The 18,408-nt window shown below is 48.8% G+C and overlaps 1 pseudogene; it reads left to right on the forward strand.

The window, feature by feature from the left end:
- Positions 1-10,766, forward strand: part of LOC106509363 (uncharacterized) — a 99,760-nt pseudogene extending 88,994 nt beyond the window's left edge.
- Positions 10,767-18,408: the final 7,642 nt, after the last annotated feature.

Consider the following 18,408-nt stretch of genomic DNA (forward strand, 5'->3'; position numbering starts at 1 on the left):
CAAACTCCCAGGCACTTCTCTGTCCCCTCCTTTGCAGCAAAGCAGCTCTAGGAGCTGGAGGGGAGGGAAGTCTTCCAAAGAGTCACAGGCACCGGTTATTGGAGGGTAAAGCACATTGAAGCCCAAACGCCCTTTCAGTCCCCCTCTTCCTGCATAAACACAGTAAAAACGTCACAGGGGACTGGGCTGGGCGCCTGCAGTATCTGCCAGAGGGGACAAAGGGAGGTGGGATCTTAAATGCTTCCTTCCCCACCCATGGAGGGGGCTTATCTCCAGGAGTGAAAAGTTTTCTAAGATTCCAGGCCCAGTCCTCTCCTCTCCATCATAAGACAGCCCTTTGGGAGTTCCCGTTGTGGCTCAGCGGGTAATGAACCGACCAGTATCCATGAAGACCCAGATTCAATCCCTGGCCTCTCTCAGTGGGTTAAGGATCCGGCGTTGCCGTGGGCTGTGGCTTAGGTCGCCGACATGGCTCGGATCTGGCATTGCTGTGGCTGTGGCATAGGCCGGCAGCTGCAGCTCCGATGGAGCCCCTAGCCTGGGGACCTCCATATGCCGCAAGTACAACCCTAAGAAGAAAAAAAGGAAGAAGAAGACGTCTGTTTGATCCACCGTTGAAACCCAAGGTCGGGGGTGGATGGAGAGATGGGTACCCTGGAGAGTCCTGGCACCTGTTCCCACTCCAGCCGGACACTTCTCTGAGATCTGGGCCCCAGGGCTACCACAGCTCTCTCACTGTGGTTTTTTGATTTTGGTTTTGTTTTTCTGCTAATGGTCATTTTTGCAAATTTGTTTGATTGAAGCTGGGTTACGAATGTAATTTTAACAAAGCAAAACAAAGCAAAGCAAAAAAAACCTCAACAAAAACAAAACCCAACCTCAGACACTTCAGCAAAAGGGAGCATCGCAGATAACATGTGCTCCAACCAACTTTCAGTCTCCTCGGGCCCCATGGCAGCACAGGCTGCATTTTAAAATGCCAGCCAGCTCCCAGGCCAGGCTGGAAAGGAGCAGGATAAATGGAGCTGTCGAAAGTGAAGGATTGCTCTTCATTAGTCCTGGGGCTGCATGGCCCCCAAACTCCCAATACAGGTGTATTGAGTTCAAGAGCATCCTCACCAGATTCAGGCCAACCCAGAACCTCATAATGCTTTTGGACATAGGGGCTCTGCAGGTGTAATTACTTAAGATGAGGTCATACTGGTTTAGGGTGGGCTCTAAATCCAGTATGACTGGTGTCCTTATAAGACATGGAAAAAAGACACAGCCAAGGAGAGGACGGAGGTGGGGGTTATAGGGATGCGGCTACAAACCAGAGGATGCAAGGAAGGCTGGCAGCCACTGCAGGCTAGAGAGAGCCATGGAACAGATGCTCCCCCAGAGCCTCTGGAAGGAACCAGCACTGCCCACCCCTGGATCTGGGACTTCACACTTCCAGAACTGAGAGAGAATTCTTTTCTTCTATTTAAAGCTACCTGGTTTGTATAATGTGCTAAGGCAGCCTCAGAAAACTAACACAAGAGGAATACAGGGAGTTCCCTGGTGGCCTGGTGGTTAAGGATTCAGCATTGTCACTACTGTGGCTCGGGTTTGAGGAATGCAGCAGGATGGAGGTCTGCCCTCAGCCCCACTGTGCACCCATGCTCTTTGCTCCCCATGGCACCGCAGGCCCCTCTAGGCTCCAGGAGGCTGAGGAAAGGTGGGTCTGAGCCCCCTTCCTGCATCAGGGATGGGAGCCCTTTGCTGGAAGCTGGAGAGGACTTTACACCCCTGGGCCCTGCACCGCCCAGACCCTGAGATGGAGGAGCCAGTAATGGCTCCACTTGGACACCTGGATCTGCCAGTGCATGGAGGTACCTAGCTCCTCACTGGATTTTCTGGAACCCCGAAGGTAGAGTGGATGCATTAGGGTTCTCCAGACAAACAGCACTAATAGAATGTATATAAATATACACACATCCAGGGAAATATATAGACTGCATAGAAGAATGTGTGTATGTTTGTGTTCATATATAGACATACAAAGAAGGAGAGAGGTTTGTTTGTTTGTTTGTTTTTTGTCTTTTTATAGCTGCACCTGTGGTGTACGGAGGTTCCCAGGCTAGGGGTCAAATCGGAGGCGCAGCTGCCAGCCTGCACCACAGCCACAGCCACAGCCACATAAGATCTGAGCTGCATCTGCGACCTACACCACAGCTCACAGCAATGCGGGATCCTTAACCCACTGAGCAGGGCCAAGGATTAAACACGTGCCCTCATGGACACTAGTCAGATTCACTACTTCTGCGGCTCCACAACAGAACTCTGAAAGTTTCTTTTTAAAAATAATTCATTGGCTCACGCAATTATAAAGGCTAAGTCAAAAATTTATAGGGTAGGTCAGTAGACTGGAGACTTGGGGAAGAGCCAGTGTTGGGCAGTTGGAGTCCAAAAGCCACCTGCTAGCCAAATTTCCCCTTACCTGCGGGAAGTCTTTTGTTCTATTCAGCCCTTCAACTGATTGGGTGAGGCCCACCCATATTATAGAGCACAATCTGCTCTGCTCAAGTTCCACTGATTTGATGTTAATCTCATTCCAAAACACCCTCACAGAGACATCCAGAATAATATGTGACCAAACATCTGAGCACTTTGGCTCAGTCAAGTTGACACATGAACTCAATCGCCACAATGGCCAAGTATTATGATCTCCATTCTACTTTTTTTAAATCTTATTTTATTGTCTTTTTGCCTTTCCTAGGGCTGCTTCCTGCAGCATATGGAGGTTCCCAGGCTAGGGGTCTAATCGGAGCTATAGCTGCCGGCCTACGCCAGAGCCACAGCAATGCCAGATCTGAGCTACATCTGCGACCTACATCACAGCTCACAGCCACACCGGATCCTTAACCCACTGAGCAAGGCCAGGGATCGAACCCACAACCTCATGGTTCCTAGTCGGATTCGTTAACCAATGCGCCACTACGGGAACTCCTCTGATCTCCACTCTAGAGAGACGAAAATTAAGGCCTAGGGAGGGTGAATGCTCTGCCCAAGGTCACAAAGCAAATTTGTTGCAATAAGGAATTGTGAAAAAGAGGCTGACAGTGCGGAGATCTTGGATTCAATTCACATCCACTCTAGACCAAAGCTTTAACCCTTTGTGATGTTCCTACATCAACACTTTGGAGAAGGATACACAGACCCAACTGGTATTTGTAGTCACGTGGTACATTTTACTTATAGACGTTCCTACAAGGCAGTAAAGATACTGGCCACTGTGGAATGAGTGTCATTGCCTGCTGGAAACTATACTTGTGACATCAAACCATCAGAGCAACACTCCGAAGTGACTGTCATTGCCCCCACTTCACTGACGGGAAGACTGAGGCTCAGAGTCCAAGGAAGCTGGCTAGGGTCACACAGCTCACAGGTAGTCTCTCTGCCTCTGCATTCTGCTCCCTAAACCACGGCTCCCTCTCCTCAGTAGGCCCTGAACAAGAGCTGCAAGACACACACACACACACACACACACACACACACACACACACACACACACCTTTGTTTGGTTTTCCCAGCAGCCCTGTGAGGAGGGGAAATCGGTTCCACCTTTCAGAGCAGGAGCTGAGGCGTAAAGACTTGTCTATGATCGCAGAGCTAACCAGTGTCCTGCCCAGAATTGAAACTCTCTCCGCAGCCCTGATAGAAAGGAAATCACAGCTCCTCCATTAGTTAAGGGTTGACTGTGTTTGAGGCATACGTACCATTTTATTCGCCCTTCCCCACAAATTAAATTTAAAACCTAAGGGGAGTTTAATATCTTTCTATCCCTTAGCCCACTTAATCTTCCCTGCAACCCCATGGGAAAAGTAACAATGCAACTTTCATTTTATAGATTAAGCAACTAGGGCACTGAGAGGTCAAGTAACTTGCCCAAGGTCACACAGCTACCAAGCATCTGGCTGAGATTTTAATGCAAGCATCCTGATGCTGAAGACCAAAGCCTCAACCACTGTCCTAGGATGTGTCCATTTGTTCAATAATTTATTAAGCCTACTATGTCAGGTCCTCTTCTATACATAGGTGACATGATATTGTGACAAATATGGCCATATATTTTCTTCTTGTCTTTTACCATTCAGGGAGAAATAAGGGGTGGAGACATAAACTAAGTTTTGAACTTTCCCAACTTTTAAAACTGTTGATCTCCTAGTGGGGGAAAAAGACAATAAGTAAAGCTTTTACACAGTGGTAAAGGTGAAAATGAGGTACACGAGGGAGGGCTGAGAACAAGCCCAGGTATTGGGGAGGCCTCTTTGGGGTGGGTAGAATCTTTTTTTTTTTTTTTTTTTTTTGTCTTTGCTATTTCTTTGGGCCGCTCCCACGGCATATGGAGATTCCCAGGCTAGGGGTCGAATCGGAGCTATAGCCACTGGCCTACGCCAAAGCCACAGCCACACGGGATCCGAGCCACGTCTGCAACCTACACCACAGCTCACGGCAACGCTGGATCGTTAACCCACTGAGCGAGGGCAGGGACCGAACCCACAACCTCATGGTTCCTAGTCGGATTCGTTAACCACTGCGCCACGACGGGAACTCCTGGGGTGGGTAGAATCTTTTAAGCAAAGCTCTGAGAGACAAGGAAGATCCAAGTATGTGGATATCTGAGGAAAGAGGCTTCCAGGCAGAGAGCAAAGCACGTGCAAAGGCCCTGAGGTAGGAAAGGGGGGGGTGTGTTTGAGAAGCAGAGCAATGATCAGAGTGGAGAAGCCTAGTGAGAGACGAGGTGCCTGGTAGAATCTAGAACCTAGGGCCTTTCTTCAGATGTTCCTGGGGGATGGCAGCCACATCTCTCCCCTTTGTGATGACAGAAGCCTGTCTTTGTTCAGACGCCCCTCTCTCTTACCCCATAGCTTGGGGATTCATGCTGTGTAATCTAAGTTCGGGCTCAGCAAACTTTTTCTGCAGAGTCGGATAGTAAATATTTGGGGCTTTGGGAGCCATGTGGTCTCTGATGCCATGACTCAACTCAGCTCTTGTTCACGCTCTGGAGGTTGCAATTCTGCCTTAAGAGAAACATTCCACAGCAGGGCTCTTTGTCTGCTTTCCAAGGTACACAGGAACTTACAAGGTAGGTACCCAATTGCCTGACACAAAGATGACCCTGACTAGCACAAGAGCAGGTATCAGCAATGCAGAAACAAATGGGCATGCCTTTCTTTACACAACATGTGGTTTAGATGAGAGACAGGGATTGGAGATGCTGATGGGCTGGTGGGTACTTAGGAGAGCAAATCATTGAGAAGGTGGCTGCCCATCCCCCAGTCCACAGCTCTCACAGCGTCAGGCTCTCTATACTCCAAGCATCTCTACCAGAGGTGAAGGGCCACGGTACCCTCCTCTTTAGGAATCATGGAGTTAGCTCCATGTCACACACACTCAACCCTCCTGGAAGACCGCTTCTAAGGAGGCCATGCCCACAGGAGTGGGAGGCAAGAGGCTGGGGTCGTCTTAAGGATTTCTGAAGATCCAGAGACGTGGAGTTATGGCTTGTATACCAGCGCTGGGGCCATCTTCAGGACCTGTCTGGCTGTATCCTTTCTGCCCACCTGTGCCCTCTCCCTTCTCTGACAAGTAAGAGGAAACAGAGTACAGGCAGAAGAAGGAAGAAAGGATGGAGGGCAGAGAGCCCCTCTCCTGGCACTGGCAGCTCCCACAGTGAACCTTCCACACTTGACAGATGCTCATGACTTTAGACAATGAAACGGATCATCGCCTTCTATCTAAAGCTGGGGTCGTTACCCCTCAGTTCTGCAGAGGCACATCCAAAGCTGAATTTTTTTTGTGTGTTGTTTGCATATGAGATCATTTCAATTAAAGAGAACTGGAAACATTCCCCTCCATTTCTTTAGCAAACAGAGCCTTATTGCCTCCCATCCCAAAAAAGAAAAAAAAAAGGCAATATTACAATTTTAAAAACAAAACAACTCTTAAGCAGAGCTGGGAAGGCTCTGGGTGAAAAGACATTTGTATACCTAGGAATTTTTATTAGGAAAAACACATCTGTCACCTTCCGCTATCAGTCACTGAGCAGTGGAACTAATTGAAACAATCCAACACAGTGAAATTACCCTTCTTTGCTTCTTGGTGTTACTCAGATCTTGGGTGAGACTGATTTGACACCAGGCAGACTTTTCTACACATGGAAGGGAAGTGATTGGGGGCGAGCACAGCCCCCACTTGTTGTGTCCCGAGAATCACTTGGGATAATTGCTTCAATATGGATTCCTGAGCCCTGCCTGTGAGAACAGAGTCCCCAAGGAAAGGGGCCAATCAGTATCTTTAACATGGCCCCAGACAAATGTGGGAAGTTTGGTGTATAATCCAAAAAATGCACAAGCAGAGCCAGGAAGTTGATTTGATTTCTTAGAAGTCAGGGGCAGCCAAAGTTATAAGGCAGCAAAACGCATAAATAAGCAAATACTTCAAGGTAATCAAAGAGAGTAGAAGGTGAAAACTCCAGTTTATCATGAAAAGAGAAAGAGAGCCATTCAAAGAAGCAGAGATGGAGAGTAGCCAGGTCATGGGAATGGAGAAGGCTCAGAAGGGAAGTCCATGGTACCAGGCAAAGGCAAAACCAAACAAGCAAAAACAAGCAAGCAAGAAGGTGGCACAATGTTAATAGTTGATAAAGTGGAGTTGAAGACTAAGAGCATGAATCCTTACACAGTATAATGATCTAGGACATATTTTATAGAGAAGATACTATAGTCATAAACAAGTATGCGGCAAACAACATAGCAACTAAAAACAAGGGCAAAAAGCATTAGAAATGGAGAATTACCCCCCAAATACAATTTAATCTGAAGATCTTTAATATGTTCTTTTCGGAATTAGACAGATCCAGTAGACTCAAAAGAAGGATGTAGAGGAGTTCCTGTTGTGGCTCAGTGGGTTAAGGACCCGATACTGTCTCTGTGAGGATGCAGGTTGGATCCCCGACCTTGTTTGGTGGGTTAAGGATCTGGTGTTGTCGCAAGCTGTTGCATAGGTTGCAGATGCAACTTGGATCCAATGCTGCCATGGCTGTGGCACAGGCCTCAGCTGCAGTTCTGATTCAACCCCTAGCCCAGAACTTCCATGTGGCACAGGGGCAGCCATTAACAAAAGAGTGGAGCGGGGGTTGTAGAGAGTACATCTGAGTACGTCATTACATCTGGTTACTGGGTACTGGAAATGAGGCCGGTTGAATTGAGATGTCCTTTAAGAGTAAGACAGAAATGCCAGGAGTTCCTGTTGTGGCGCAGAGGTTAACAAATCTGGCTGGGAACCATGAGGTTGCGGGTTCGATCCCTGGCCTTGCTCAGTGGGTTAAGGATCCGGCGTTGCTGTGAGTTGTGGTGTAGGTCACAGACGCGGCTCGGATCCCGTGTTGCTGTGGCTGTGGTGTAGGCCGGCGGCTACATCTCCAATTAGACCCCTAGCCTGGAAACGTCTACATGCCCTGGGTGCAGCACTAGAAAAGACAGAAAGACAAAACAAAACAAAAAGCTCCCATTTTTGGATTCCAACACCTTCCTTTTATTCCATATCCCTCATTAAAACCACTGCCCCTGAGTGGAGCTTGGCAAGCGGGGATTTTGTTGTATTACAAAGAGGAGAAACTGTGGATCCCGACCTCCTTTGCGTCTACCTACTAGAGGAACTTGGGTCTTAGATTTGTTCTTTATAAGATAAAAATTAATCCTATCAGCAAGGTTGTCGTGAAGATTAAACGAGACAGCATGCTCTCACATTTTCTGAAAAGACAAAACTAAAAATCAAAGAGAGATGAAGGAGGCCCCTAACTTTTGTTTCCTGTGCCTGTGCCCCTTGCACACAGTGACAACTCAGAACCAGAGCTCCTCAGGACATAGGGCTGGAGGAGCTGCAGGAGTGGGTGGAGCTGGAATTGACGATTCCCGACCCTGAGGGTTTTGCTCTGTGGCTTTCAGCCAGGACAGAGACCTCATATCCCTGAGAATCAGGAGAGCTTCTTATCTCACTTAGACGTAAGACAGAGCAACTCGAGCTGCAATCAGTGAGAAGGATTTCTCTGGTATGATTGGCATTGTAGATTCCCAGCAAGTTCAAGCCAGAAGGACCAGCTGGGTGTTCATCTGGGACAGATAAGATGATCAGCTTCTCGGGAGTTCTTGCCGGGGTGCAGTGGGTTAAGAAACTGACGGCAGCAGCTCAGGTCACTGTGAAGGCGTTGGTTTGATACCTGACCCAGCTCCCTGGGTGAAAGGAGCTGGCATTGCTGCACTGTGGTACAGGTAGCAGCTGCAGCTCAGATTCAATCCCTGGCCCGGGAACCTCCATGTGCCATGAATGAGGCTGTAAATAATAACAACAACAATAATAATAAATTCTAATAATCTGGCTTTGGACATTAAAAAAAAAAAAGACCAGCTTCTCCCACTTTATCTAAAATTTCCTGGTTTTAGCCTTGAGTCCCCTATTCAGAAAACCCTCCCTGTGAGCAAACCAGGATGGTTGGTATCCTCAGCTGTGATGTTTTTCATACCAGGCAGTGACATACTCAGGTGGGAGCCTGGACCCCGCTGCTTCCCAGTGAAAGGTGGTCCTGCAGCCAGAGCTGTTGGAGAGCTCCAGGTTCCTCTCCCAGACCTGGGAAGCATCCAAGGTTGGAGAGCAGAGCAAGAAGCCCCTCCGAAATGCTCGCGTGAGAGTGGAGGTTGGTGGGGAGAAGAGTGAGGAGACCCAGCCCGACCAAACTCTCTGCCGTGGCTGATACCACAGGGTGAATGGACGAATCCATTCAGTGAAAAGAGAGTCATCTTTTGCAATCCACAAACCGCTTATTGCGTGTCCATTTCCTGCTCCATCCCACTCAACCAAACCCAGGCCATAGTCCCATCATCTGGACCCTTGGTGGCCAGGTTTTTCTTTTCTTGGAAAGGAAACAACATGTAGCATGGAAACAGCTCCAGCTCTGGAGCTAGACATCCCGGATCCAAAGTCTGGCTTTGCCACCTCCTAGCAAGTCACTTAGACCCTCGGGGCCTCAGAATTACCCAGTGAGAAATGGGGTCGTGGCACGAACTCTGCGGTATTGTTGTGAAGATGGAAGGTGACGTATGTTAACGTCTCAGGCACGCAGCAGGAATCCACAAATCACGACAACTGCCTGCTCAGAATAATATACATACAGGGCCTGGTTTGCACTAAGGGATCGGCTGGTTCTCTGACACCGTCTCCACTCCCCAGAGGTCCTGGGTCCCCAGTGGGAAGGCTCTACATGAATCAAAAGAAAAGTATCTTACCCAGAGAGAAGCAAACAGACAAGCAAAGACATCCAGGCAGTTGGTGTTTTCTGGCTGTGAGGCCTGCCCTAGTTTATTTTGGCAGCTGTTTCCACCATCAGTGATGGAAGGAGAAAGGAAAGAGAGATGGCAGTAAAACAAATGGATCATCCAAGAAGGGAGGCTGATTGGGTCCAGCTTCCAAAGGAGAACCCAGCTGCCCTGCTGAAGGAGATGCGACGCGTCCCTGGATTCCGGTCTGGCCTCTGCCAGTTTGCCCTCGCCATGGAGAGATGGTTCCAGAATAACTGGGGTGGGAGGAGTTCAGGTTGTGCTAAATTCAGTCATAGATTGGCTCCAAATGGCAACTGTTTCAGTGACGGTGGCTGCATGACAAGCCACCCCCAAACTTAGTGGCTTAAAACAGCGACAGCCATTTATTTGCCCAGGATTCTGGAATCTGGCACCAGGGTGCAGCTGCTCCATGAGGGGTCAGCTGGAATCACTCCTGGGTGGCCGTATTCAAATGGCAGTTTGGGACAAATATCCAAGATGGGCTTATGTACGTATCTGGTGGTTTGCGGTGCCTTGGTTGAGATGGCAGAGGTGGGGCTGAGGTCTCCTCCCCAAGTGGCTTCTCATTCTCAAGAATCCTAGCCCAGGTGACCTTACATGGTCTTAGGACAGCAGGAAAATGAGATGGGAAGGTGCACACATCTTGAAGTCTGGGCCCTGAGACTCTCCTGGGGCCACTCCCGCCATATTTTATCAGCCAACGCAGTCATGGGTCAAGCCAGATTCCAGGGCTTGGGGAATGGACTCCACCTCTTGAAGGAAGGAGGGACAGTCCACACTGCAAAGGGTGAGGACACAAGGAGAGGTGACTCCTTAGGGATTTTGGCAATCTACCACAGGAACACAGAACACTGTCTAGGGCGTGGCGTTCAAGCCCTTTGCCCTCGGGCTCCAATGCCCTTTCACCCTCTGGTCAACTTCTACACTCCGGGTTCCTCCTCTGAGCACACATCAGGACTCTTTTCCTCCTCGAGGTCTTTGCTGGTGGGTCTCCTTTGGCAGGGCTCAATCTGAACAAAGTCCAAGTCCTTGAGTCAGCCAGCCCTGGGTGGCAATCCGGCGCCCCACCACTCACTCCCAGCTGTGTGATCTCAGGCAAATCTCTCAGTGTCTCTGGGCCTCATTTCCTCTCCTTGTGAATGAGGATGCTGAGACCTGCCCCTCTCAGGCTTCCATGAAGGTGAAGTGAGAGACAGCAGGTCCAGTGCCTGATGGAGAACCTGCCTGGCACTGGAGGGGGACTTCTGAGTACTGGTCCTGATCCCCCTCCGTTATCCACTACTCCCACTTCTCTGTCTAGGGAGCACCTACCTGATTTTCTATGGCACATCCTTCGAGAAGTTTCCCCAGATCTTACCTTACCTAAACCTGGATCTGCCTAACCCTTACCCCAAGGAGAACTAGACACTCCCTCCTTTTATCTCCCATAGCCCTTTGCAGCCCCTCAGCGATGGTCCAGGTCACAGTGACATATAATGCGTGTCTTTCCCAAGGTGGGAGTTCTTGCATCCAAGAGGTGTGTCCTACTCATTCTTTAACTTTCAGGGCCCAGCCCTGATGCTCTGGGCGTTCATTTGGTGAATGAATGAGTGAATGTCTGAGCTTCCCAGAAGTTAGGGACACCCTTCAATTTCCTAGGACTCTTCTCTCCTACCCCCCGATTGCCCCAGAAGAGGAAAGGCAGGAAAACAAGGATCAGGCTTCTGTTCCTTTAAACACGTGATCTTGTGCCATGATGTCCGCTCTGGGGTAAAACGTCCAGCAGCGGCTGCACCACATCTGCCATCCCTCTCTAACGAGAGTGGTACATCCCCAAGGGAGGAGGGCATGCTCTTCCTGCAGGGTCATCACGCATTAAAAATTAGGGCGTCAAGCAGAGAGCCCAGCTCAGTACCCATGAGATAAACACACATTTGCACAGAGCTAGCATCCTGGCTCCGGTCACCTGGTTGGACCAGTGGCGTGGGGACCAAGGCAGCTGGTCTCCGATGGGCAGTCCCCACCCTCTAGCTCAGCAGAAAATACCTGCAACTCAGGCTTCCAGGGTAGAACAGACCTGGATGCAAATTCCCACTTGGTCCTCACGGTTCTGCAAACCTGGACCTAGCGCCTCACCTTTCTGATCCTCCACTTGTTTGTCAGTAAAATAAAGATGACTCTCTGGAGGGAGTTCCCATTGTGGCTCAGCAGTAACAAATCTGACTGGTATCCGTGAGGACGCAGGTTCAATCCCCGGCCTCGCTCAGTGGGTTAAGGATCTGGTGTTGCTGTGAGCTGTGGTGTAGGTCAGAGAGGTGGCTTGGATCCTGTGTGGCAGTGGCTCTGGCATAGGCCGGTGGCTACAGCTCCAATTCGACCCCCTAGCCTGGGAACGTCCATGTGCTGTGGGTGTGGCCCTAAAAAGAAGGAAAAAAAAGAAAGAAAGAAAGAAAGAAAGATAACTCTCTGGAAAGACCGTTGTGAGGATTCAATAAGGAAACAGGCATCCCTGGTTCTGCTGCTGCTCCAAAACCACCTGAGTCTCAGCTCTGTGACCATGGCTCTAGCAGATAAATTGTTCCCTAAAGTAAATAACCGAACTTGTTAACTGCCTTCCTGGACCATTAATAAAGTTTATTAGAGTTTGGCAAATAAGATGTGGGTGCTGGGCGGCTGCTAGTTTCATTGGCTGGGCGGCAAACATCAATCCTAATAATATTGGAACCAACAGATAAATATTCAACATGTGTCAGGGGCTGTCCTAAGCATTGTACACGATTCATTCATTTAATCTTGGCAACAATACTATGAGGTTAAGGCTATTGTTTTCTTCTTTTTTGTAGAGGGAGAAACTGAGGCCCAGAGAGGTGGAGCCATACGCACAGTTATAGAGGCAGTTAGTGGCAGAGCTGGTGTTCAAACTCAAGGGGTCCTGGGCCACACTGCCTGTGCTCTGAACCGTGAGGCTTTCCCGCCTAGAAGTGCTTCACTGAGGTTCACCAACTCGATGGCATTTACAGCGCTAAGTGCGCTGTAGCAAATGACCATGGGAGACGTGGTGCTCATGGAGCACTTAGCGTGCAGAGCACACTCTGCTGAGACCTTTCTTTGGATTGTTACAACAGTCTCATGAGGCCAGGACTATTATTTGACTCTTAGAGACGAGGAAACCGAGACGTAGCAAAGAAGGCAAGTATCTCTTCCCAGGAGACACAGAGAACAGGTGGTGGATTTGAGATCTGAAATTCAGCAGAAAACCCCACTTAAGATTCACCCAGGTTACTATCAGAGTTGGAAGGTGCAGGTGCATGAATATTTAGAACAGCCCAAGCTTAAGCTTAAGTCCCGGGATGTCCATTATCAGCCCACTGGCCTTGGTCAATGCCAGGACACTGAGCAGGGCAGCTGCCAGGACCTCGCAGCCCTTTCCCAGCACCCCAGCAGTGCCTCAGGCGGGCCTGGGGCTCCTTCCTTGGTCCCCTGCAACTCCCCCCACCCTGCAGCTCCCCCGTCTGGCCCTTCAGCATCACACCCCTCTTCCGCTTTATTAGAGGGCCCCCCTGGGGCAGGACTCAGCCATCCGGGTCCTTTGGCTAGAATTCAGGAGGTCAGAGAAATTGGAAGGGAAAATTATATCCCTGTGTTCACCAATCTCAAAGGAAGCTGGGCCTTTCCTTTCGTTGTATGTCACCAATAGAAAGAACCAATAAATTCCTATCATATTATATACATCCAATGCCTTGAAATACCATTCACACCTATCATCACTTCAAAGTGATGGTGCTTATTAGACCCGCCATTACACTTTATTATTTAGTGCCTTAATAAGGAAGCATGTATATGGCTGAACTATAAATTTGTGTTTTTAATATTTTGGTAATTTTTTGTATATAATTAGCACATTTTGTAATCCCGTGTCTTTTCCTGGTGTGCCTGGAAAAATAATATTCCCCAAAGGGATCTATGGGCTTCAGTAGACTTCCAGAGTCCCCAGTTCATAAAATATTTATAGCAATCCTTTGAAATGAGACTCTATTATTATCTTTTTAAATTCCCATTATATAGAAGAGAAAACTTGGGCACAGAGAGGACGCGGAAACTACCCAAGGACACGTAACTAGTGGATGAAGAGCAAGGATTTGAATCCAAGGCAATCTAGACCAGAGCCTGCCCTCTGGGCCTGCACGTTGGGTCAGGTCTGCACCCCCCAGCCCCCCCACTCCTTGGAGGCCTCCAGGCCATCCCTCTTTCTGGCACTTTCCTCACCGGAGTATAATTGTTGTTTTATCTCTTGGCAATCCCAGAAGGATCCTTGAGGGCTGGGACTGGTTTTATTTATCTCCGAATCCCTGGAAACGAACCCAGCACTGAGCCCAGAAAATGTTCCAAATAAGAGTTTTTGAATAAATGTGTCTCTAACCCATAATGCCTCATCCATTGTTTGCTGCAAAGACCCTTTTCCCCTGACAGAATTTTTACAGCATTTAAAAAAAAAAAATCCAAACCAAATAATTCGTCCACATTTTATAATGGCATTAGCACAGAGCCGTACATTTTTATAGCACTTTTGATGTTGCCAAGAATTTTTATATCCCTTTGACTTGAACCTCAAGTGTAAATTAGTCTGGACGGGGACGAGGTGCTCAGTTTTGCAGGGAAGACAGTGGAGGCTCCAGGCGGTTGGTTCCAGGCAGTAAAGGGCAGGGCTGAAGGGCAGAGGCTGTGGAGGCTGGTAGTGGCCCAAGTTCAAGCCCAGCTCTGCCACTGTCTGACTTGACTTCATGCAAGAACCCCAATCTCTAAGCCCAGTGGCCTCATCCATGGAATGGGAACCGTAATAGCTACTTTATGGAACTGTTGTTAGGATACAGGAGAGGATGTATATCGTTTAGAATGAATTCCTAGAACATTGTAAGGACACAGTAAACCATAGCTGTCCTCCAATATCAGCGGAAGACGTCCCAGTGCAGGTGTCATCACAGGACTAAAGGTGAGAGATAGCAGACCCGAGTGGCCTTAGAATTGAACTCTGGGAGTTCCCGTTGTGGCTCAGTGGTAACGAACCTGACTAGAATCCATGAGGACACAGGTTTGATCCCTGGCCCTGCTCAGTGGGTTAAGGATCCGGTGTTGCTATGAGCTGTGGGGTGGGCTTCAAACACTGCTCGGATCTGGCATTGCTGGGGCTGTAGCATAGACTGGCAGCTACGGCTCCGATTTGACCCCTAGCCTGGGAACTTCTATATGCTGCGGGGGTGGCCCTAAAAAGCAATAATAATAATTATTATTATTTTTAAAAAGATTTCCATTAGCATCACATTGGTGCAAAGAGCTGACTACCCAGAGCCTCTCTGCTAAGGGGCTCTCGGGACCCTAGCCTTGATCAGAACTGGTGGAAGCCCCTCCTGCCTGTGTGTCCACGAGCCCCGTCCAAAGGCCTCCTGTACTTGTTATCGTTAAGCCGTGACAGCAGAGCCCAGAAGGGTGGGAGAGGAGATGGGGGGGCGCTCAGCCGCATCCTTAATGAGCCTGGGGAAAACCTACTGAGCAGCTCTTCTTCCCCAAATGACTTTCCTCCTGTAAAATGGTCTTCTATTATTGCTGGAAAAAGGGTTTTTAAAAGAGGTTAACATGCGATTTAATGACTATGGAGTTATAATGTTCCTTGTATCAAATTAAAATTCTAAGACCGCCACATGAAACAAGTGCATTATGAGTATCCCACATTATGTATTATTATTATTGGGCTGCTTGATTGCCCTACATACTTGGGTTATGTAGGGCTCCAAAGCCCTGCATTTGAATTGGCTCCAAAGCCCTGCATTTGAATTGGCAAGCATCACCCTCGGAATGTGAATCTGGGCAGACCAGGAGTAAGCCCGCCCAGCTAAGGAAGGTCCTGGGATATTAAGGGATGACTTGGTACGGCGGGGAGAATGGAACAGATAGACAACAGCCCTGGCTTTGTGCGAGCAGCAGAAAACAAAGGGTATGAATTTGGATGCTAGGGGCTCGATCCCTCTGCTGTGTGACTTTCAGCAAGTCGCTTCACCTTTCTGAGCCTCCATATCTCCCCACGGTTGTTTAGTCTGGATAAAGGACGGTTGTGAAGGTAGGACCGCCGTGTGGTGGAGCGGATGTGAAGATAAATCGAGGTAAGATGTGTGAAAGCACTTTGCAAACTATGGGCCATCGAGTTCTGAGGACTGAAGATAAATGCAGTCTTTATGCTGATTTCTTCCCAATTTCCACCCTCCCCAACTTCTGAAGCCCGTCGCTAATATTGACTAATAGTAAGCCACATTTATTTAGTGCTTACTAAGGGCCAGGTATTATTTCAGTCCCACTGTAACTTTACGTGCTAAGTATTATTATTAACTCTGTTTTATAGACTAGGAAACGGAGGCTCACAATGGCTCATAAGCCGTCCAAGGTCATAGGACCAGCAAGTGGCAGAGATTTAAACCCACGTCTGTTGGACTCTAAAACTGCTTAGTTCTTAGGCTGTATTTGCTTCTAAAATATGCCTGCCAAGCTACTTCCAAACTGTGCTTGAATACCTCGGGGGATGAGGGGCTCATTACCACTCCCATTCCCATCCCCATAATGCGTGCGCTCCCCTGACACATAAAGCATTATTATGGTGATATTATTATCTGTAAAGCAGAGTGATTGGAGTAGATGCTCGCTTAAGGTCTATTCCAGAAACATCACTTGAAGAGCACGTACATTTACAGGCAAATCCAGCCTGGCTACAGAAGAAAAGATTAAAAATCTTTTTATGAAAATGGAACACAGCGAGTAAGAGGTGTGTGTGAATGGGGGCAATTAATCCTCTTTGGCCGATCGCTGTTTAAAAAAAAAAAAAAAAACATTTGCTGGAGAGGAGGCGTTTATTCCCTGCAGACACATGGTGTGATTTTGAAATATCTCCACAGAAGGCAAGATGACTGAAGAAATACAAATCTATTAAGCGCGCAGGGCAAAAGAAAAAGGGGCTTCCATAAAAGGATTTCTAAACCATATCAAAGGCTTCTGAGGTCAGGGAGGACTGTCGGAACACTACCAATTAGAGCTAAATGGGAAACCGGCTTAAATCTGAAAATTAAAGATGAAGAGCAGCAATTAACCTGTCTTCTAACAGAAAACATCGCCCTTAATGCTCAGTGTAATTTCATATTTCAAAATCATGACCATGAGCCGCGAAGGCTCCTGTTCAACAATATAAAACGGACAATAAAAGTCTCGCTGGGCCTTTAGATGACATGGGTGAGATGGCATAGGGATAATGCCAGTCCTGGGTGACTCTGAAGTCACGATGGCACACACACAGTTAGAACTCACCCCAGGACTTGAGCCCACAAAGCTCTGCTCTCTTTTGCAAAGACCCATTCCTCAGTCAGCAGGAAACATTTGAATTGTGTTTCCTGGGCTTTAATAGGGTGGATTATGCCGAGGTGAGTGGACACATGTCATGCATACCCGCTGTGCTCAGAGGGTCCACAGACTGTTCCAGTGGGCTTCTCTAAAAGCAATGCTCTTGAACTTGGGGGGCTTTGCAAGTGCCTCAGTCTGGGGCCTTCGCACAGGCCAGAAGGCGAGGGCATCAGCATTTGCTAAGGCGTTCAGTTCATGGTCATTGGTACCCAGAGTTGAGACTTGCTGCTCTGAAAGATGGAGGCCCAATTAAGAAGAAAAGGGGGAGTTTCCAAGGGGGAGTGGCTCAGTGGTTAACAAAACCGACTAGGAACCATGAGGTTACGGGTTCGATCCCTGGCCTTGCTCAGTGAGTTAAGGATCCAGTGTTGTTGTGAGCTCTGGTGTAGGTTGCAGACGTGGCTCGGATCTGGCATTTGCTGTAGCTGTGGTGTAGGCCGGTGGCTGCAGCTCCGATTAGACCCCTAGCGTGGACACCTCCATATGCCACAGGCACAGCCCTAGAAATGGCAAAAAAAAAAAAAAAAAAAAAAAAAGAAGAAGAAGAAAATGGGACTTTTGAAACACAGTCAAGCCTTGATTAGACTTGAATCAACAGGGTGGTAGCTGGTATGCTGACCGTGAGCTGTGCAGATGAGAAAATGGGTCCATGGGGAAGTGGCCAGTCGGGAGCCGAAGAGAGCCACCACATAGAGTTAGTTCCGTGCCTGACAAAGAGTATAAAACCCAGGGCTGAGGATATGGGTTTCCTTGTTGCCAATGGATATTGCGGCCCCTCCAAATGTGTGCGTGCCAGTGGGAGGCTGGCTTTCCACAAGACGGATGGAGCTGAAACCAAACGCCCTGCTGGAGCTAAGTCCGGGGCGCTGGCCCCCAACCAGCTTCCCCTTCCTTCTCCGTGACTCTTCTCCCGTTGCCTGGGCAACAGCATGGGATGCTGGGACGGTCACCAGCTCTGCAGATGGATGGACGCCATCCATGCCCAGAGATGTCATTTATGAAGAGTGACCTTGGGCAAGGAGTTCCACTCTGAGCATGCTCAGTGTCCTTATTTATGAAATGCAGGTAATAATAGGACTCACGGGGGTAGTGTGAGGAGTACACGAGCTCAGCTATGTGAGCCCCCAACTCGGTGCCCCTTCATGGACCCGCTCGCAGCATGGGCCACGTCTGTGCTGTCCCGTGTACCTCTCCTCCACCCCATCCTTCCCGCCTCCACGCTTTTGCCCATCCAGGTCCCTCCTCCTGGAGCCCCTTTTCCTGCTCATCCCTTCCTCGCTGATCCTACATTATTAGCCCTGATACAGGGTGAGGCTCTAGACCTGCCACCTCGTTCCCCTTTTGCACCTTCCTCATGCTAGAATTTTGGGTATTAAGCCCTCCAGTGGGACTGTTCTCTCTTCTGACCTTTGACCTCACCGGCATTCTGGGTCCCAGCTCTGCAGTGACCGCCTGATTCAACCCATCACTCCCACCACCACTGAGCATTCCCCGGGGATAACATCTGTGCTAGTTCATCCTCCGGAGGACAGTGGGAGGCCCAGAAAATGCGTGGGCTTTGGCACCTAATTCTCTCTGCAAGCCAGTGGGTTGGTCCTGTTATTATCCCCACTTTACAGATGAGGAAACA

This window comes from Sus scrofa, chromosome 2, assembly GCF_054392235.1.
Source record: "Sus scrofa isolate SSC_HxYL_T2T_F1_AM1 chromosome 2, Sscrofa_HxYL_maternal_Yorkshire_Landrace_v2.0, whole genome shotgun sequence".
Taxonomy (NCBI): Eukaryota; Metazoa; Chordata; class Mammalia; order Artiodactyla; family Suidae; genus Sus; species Sus scrofa.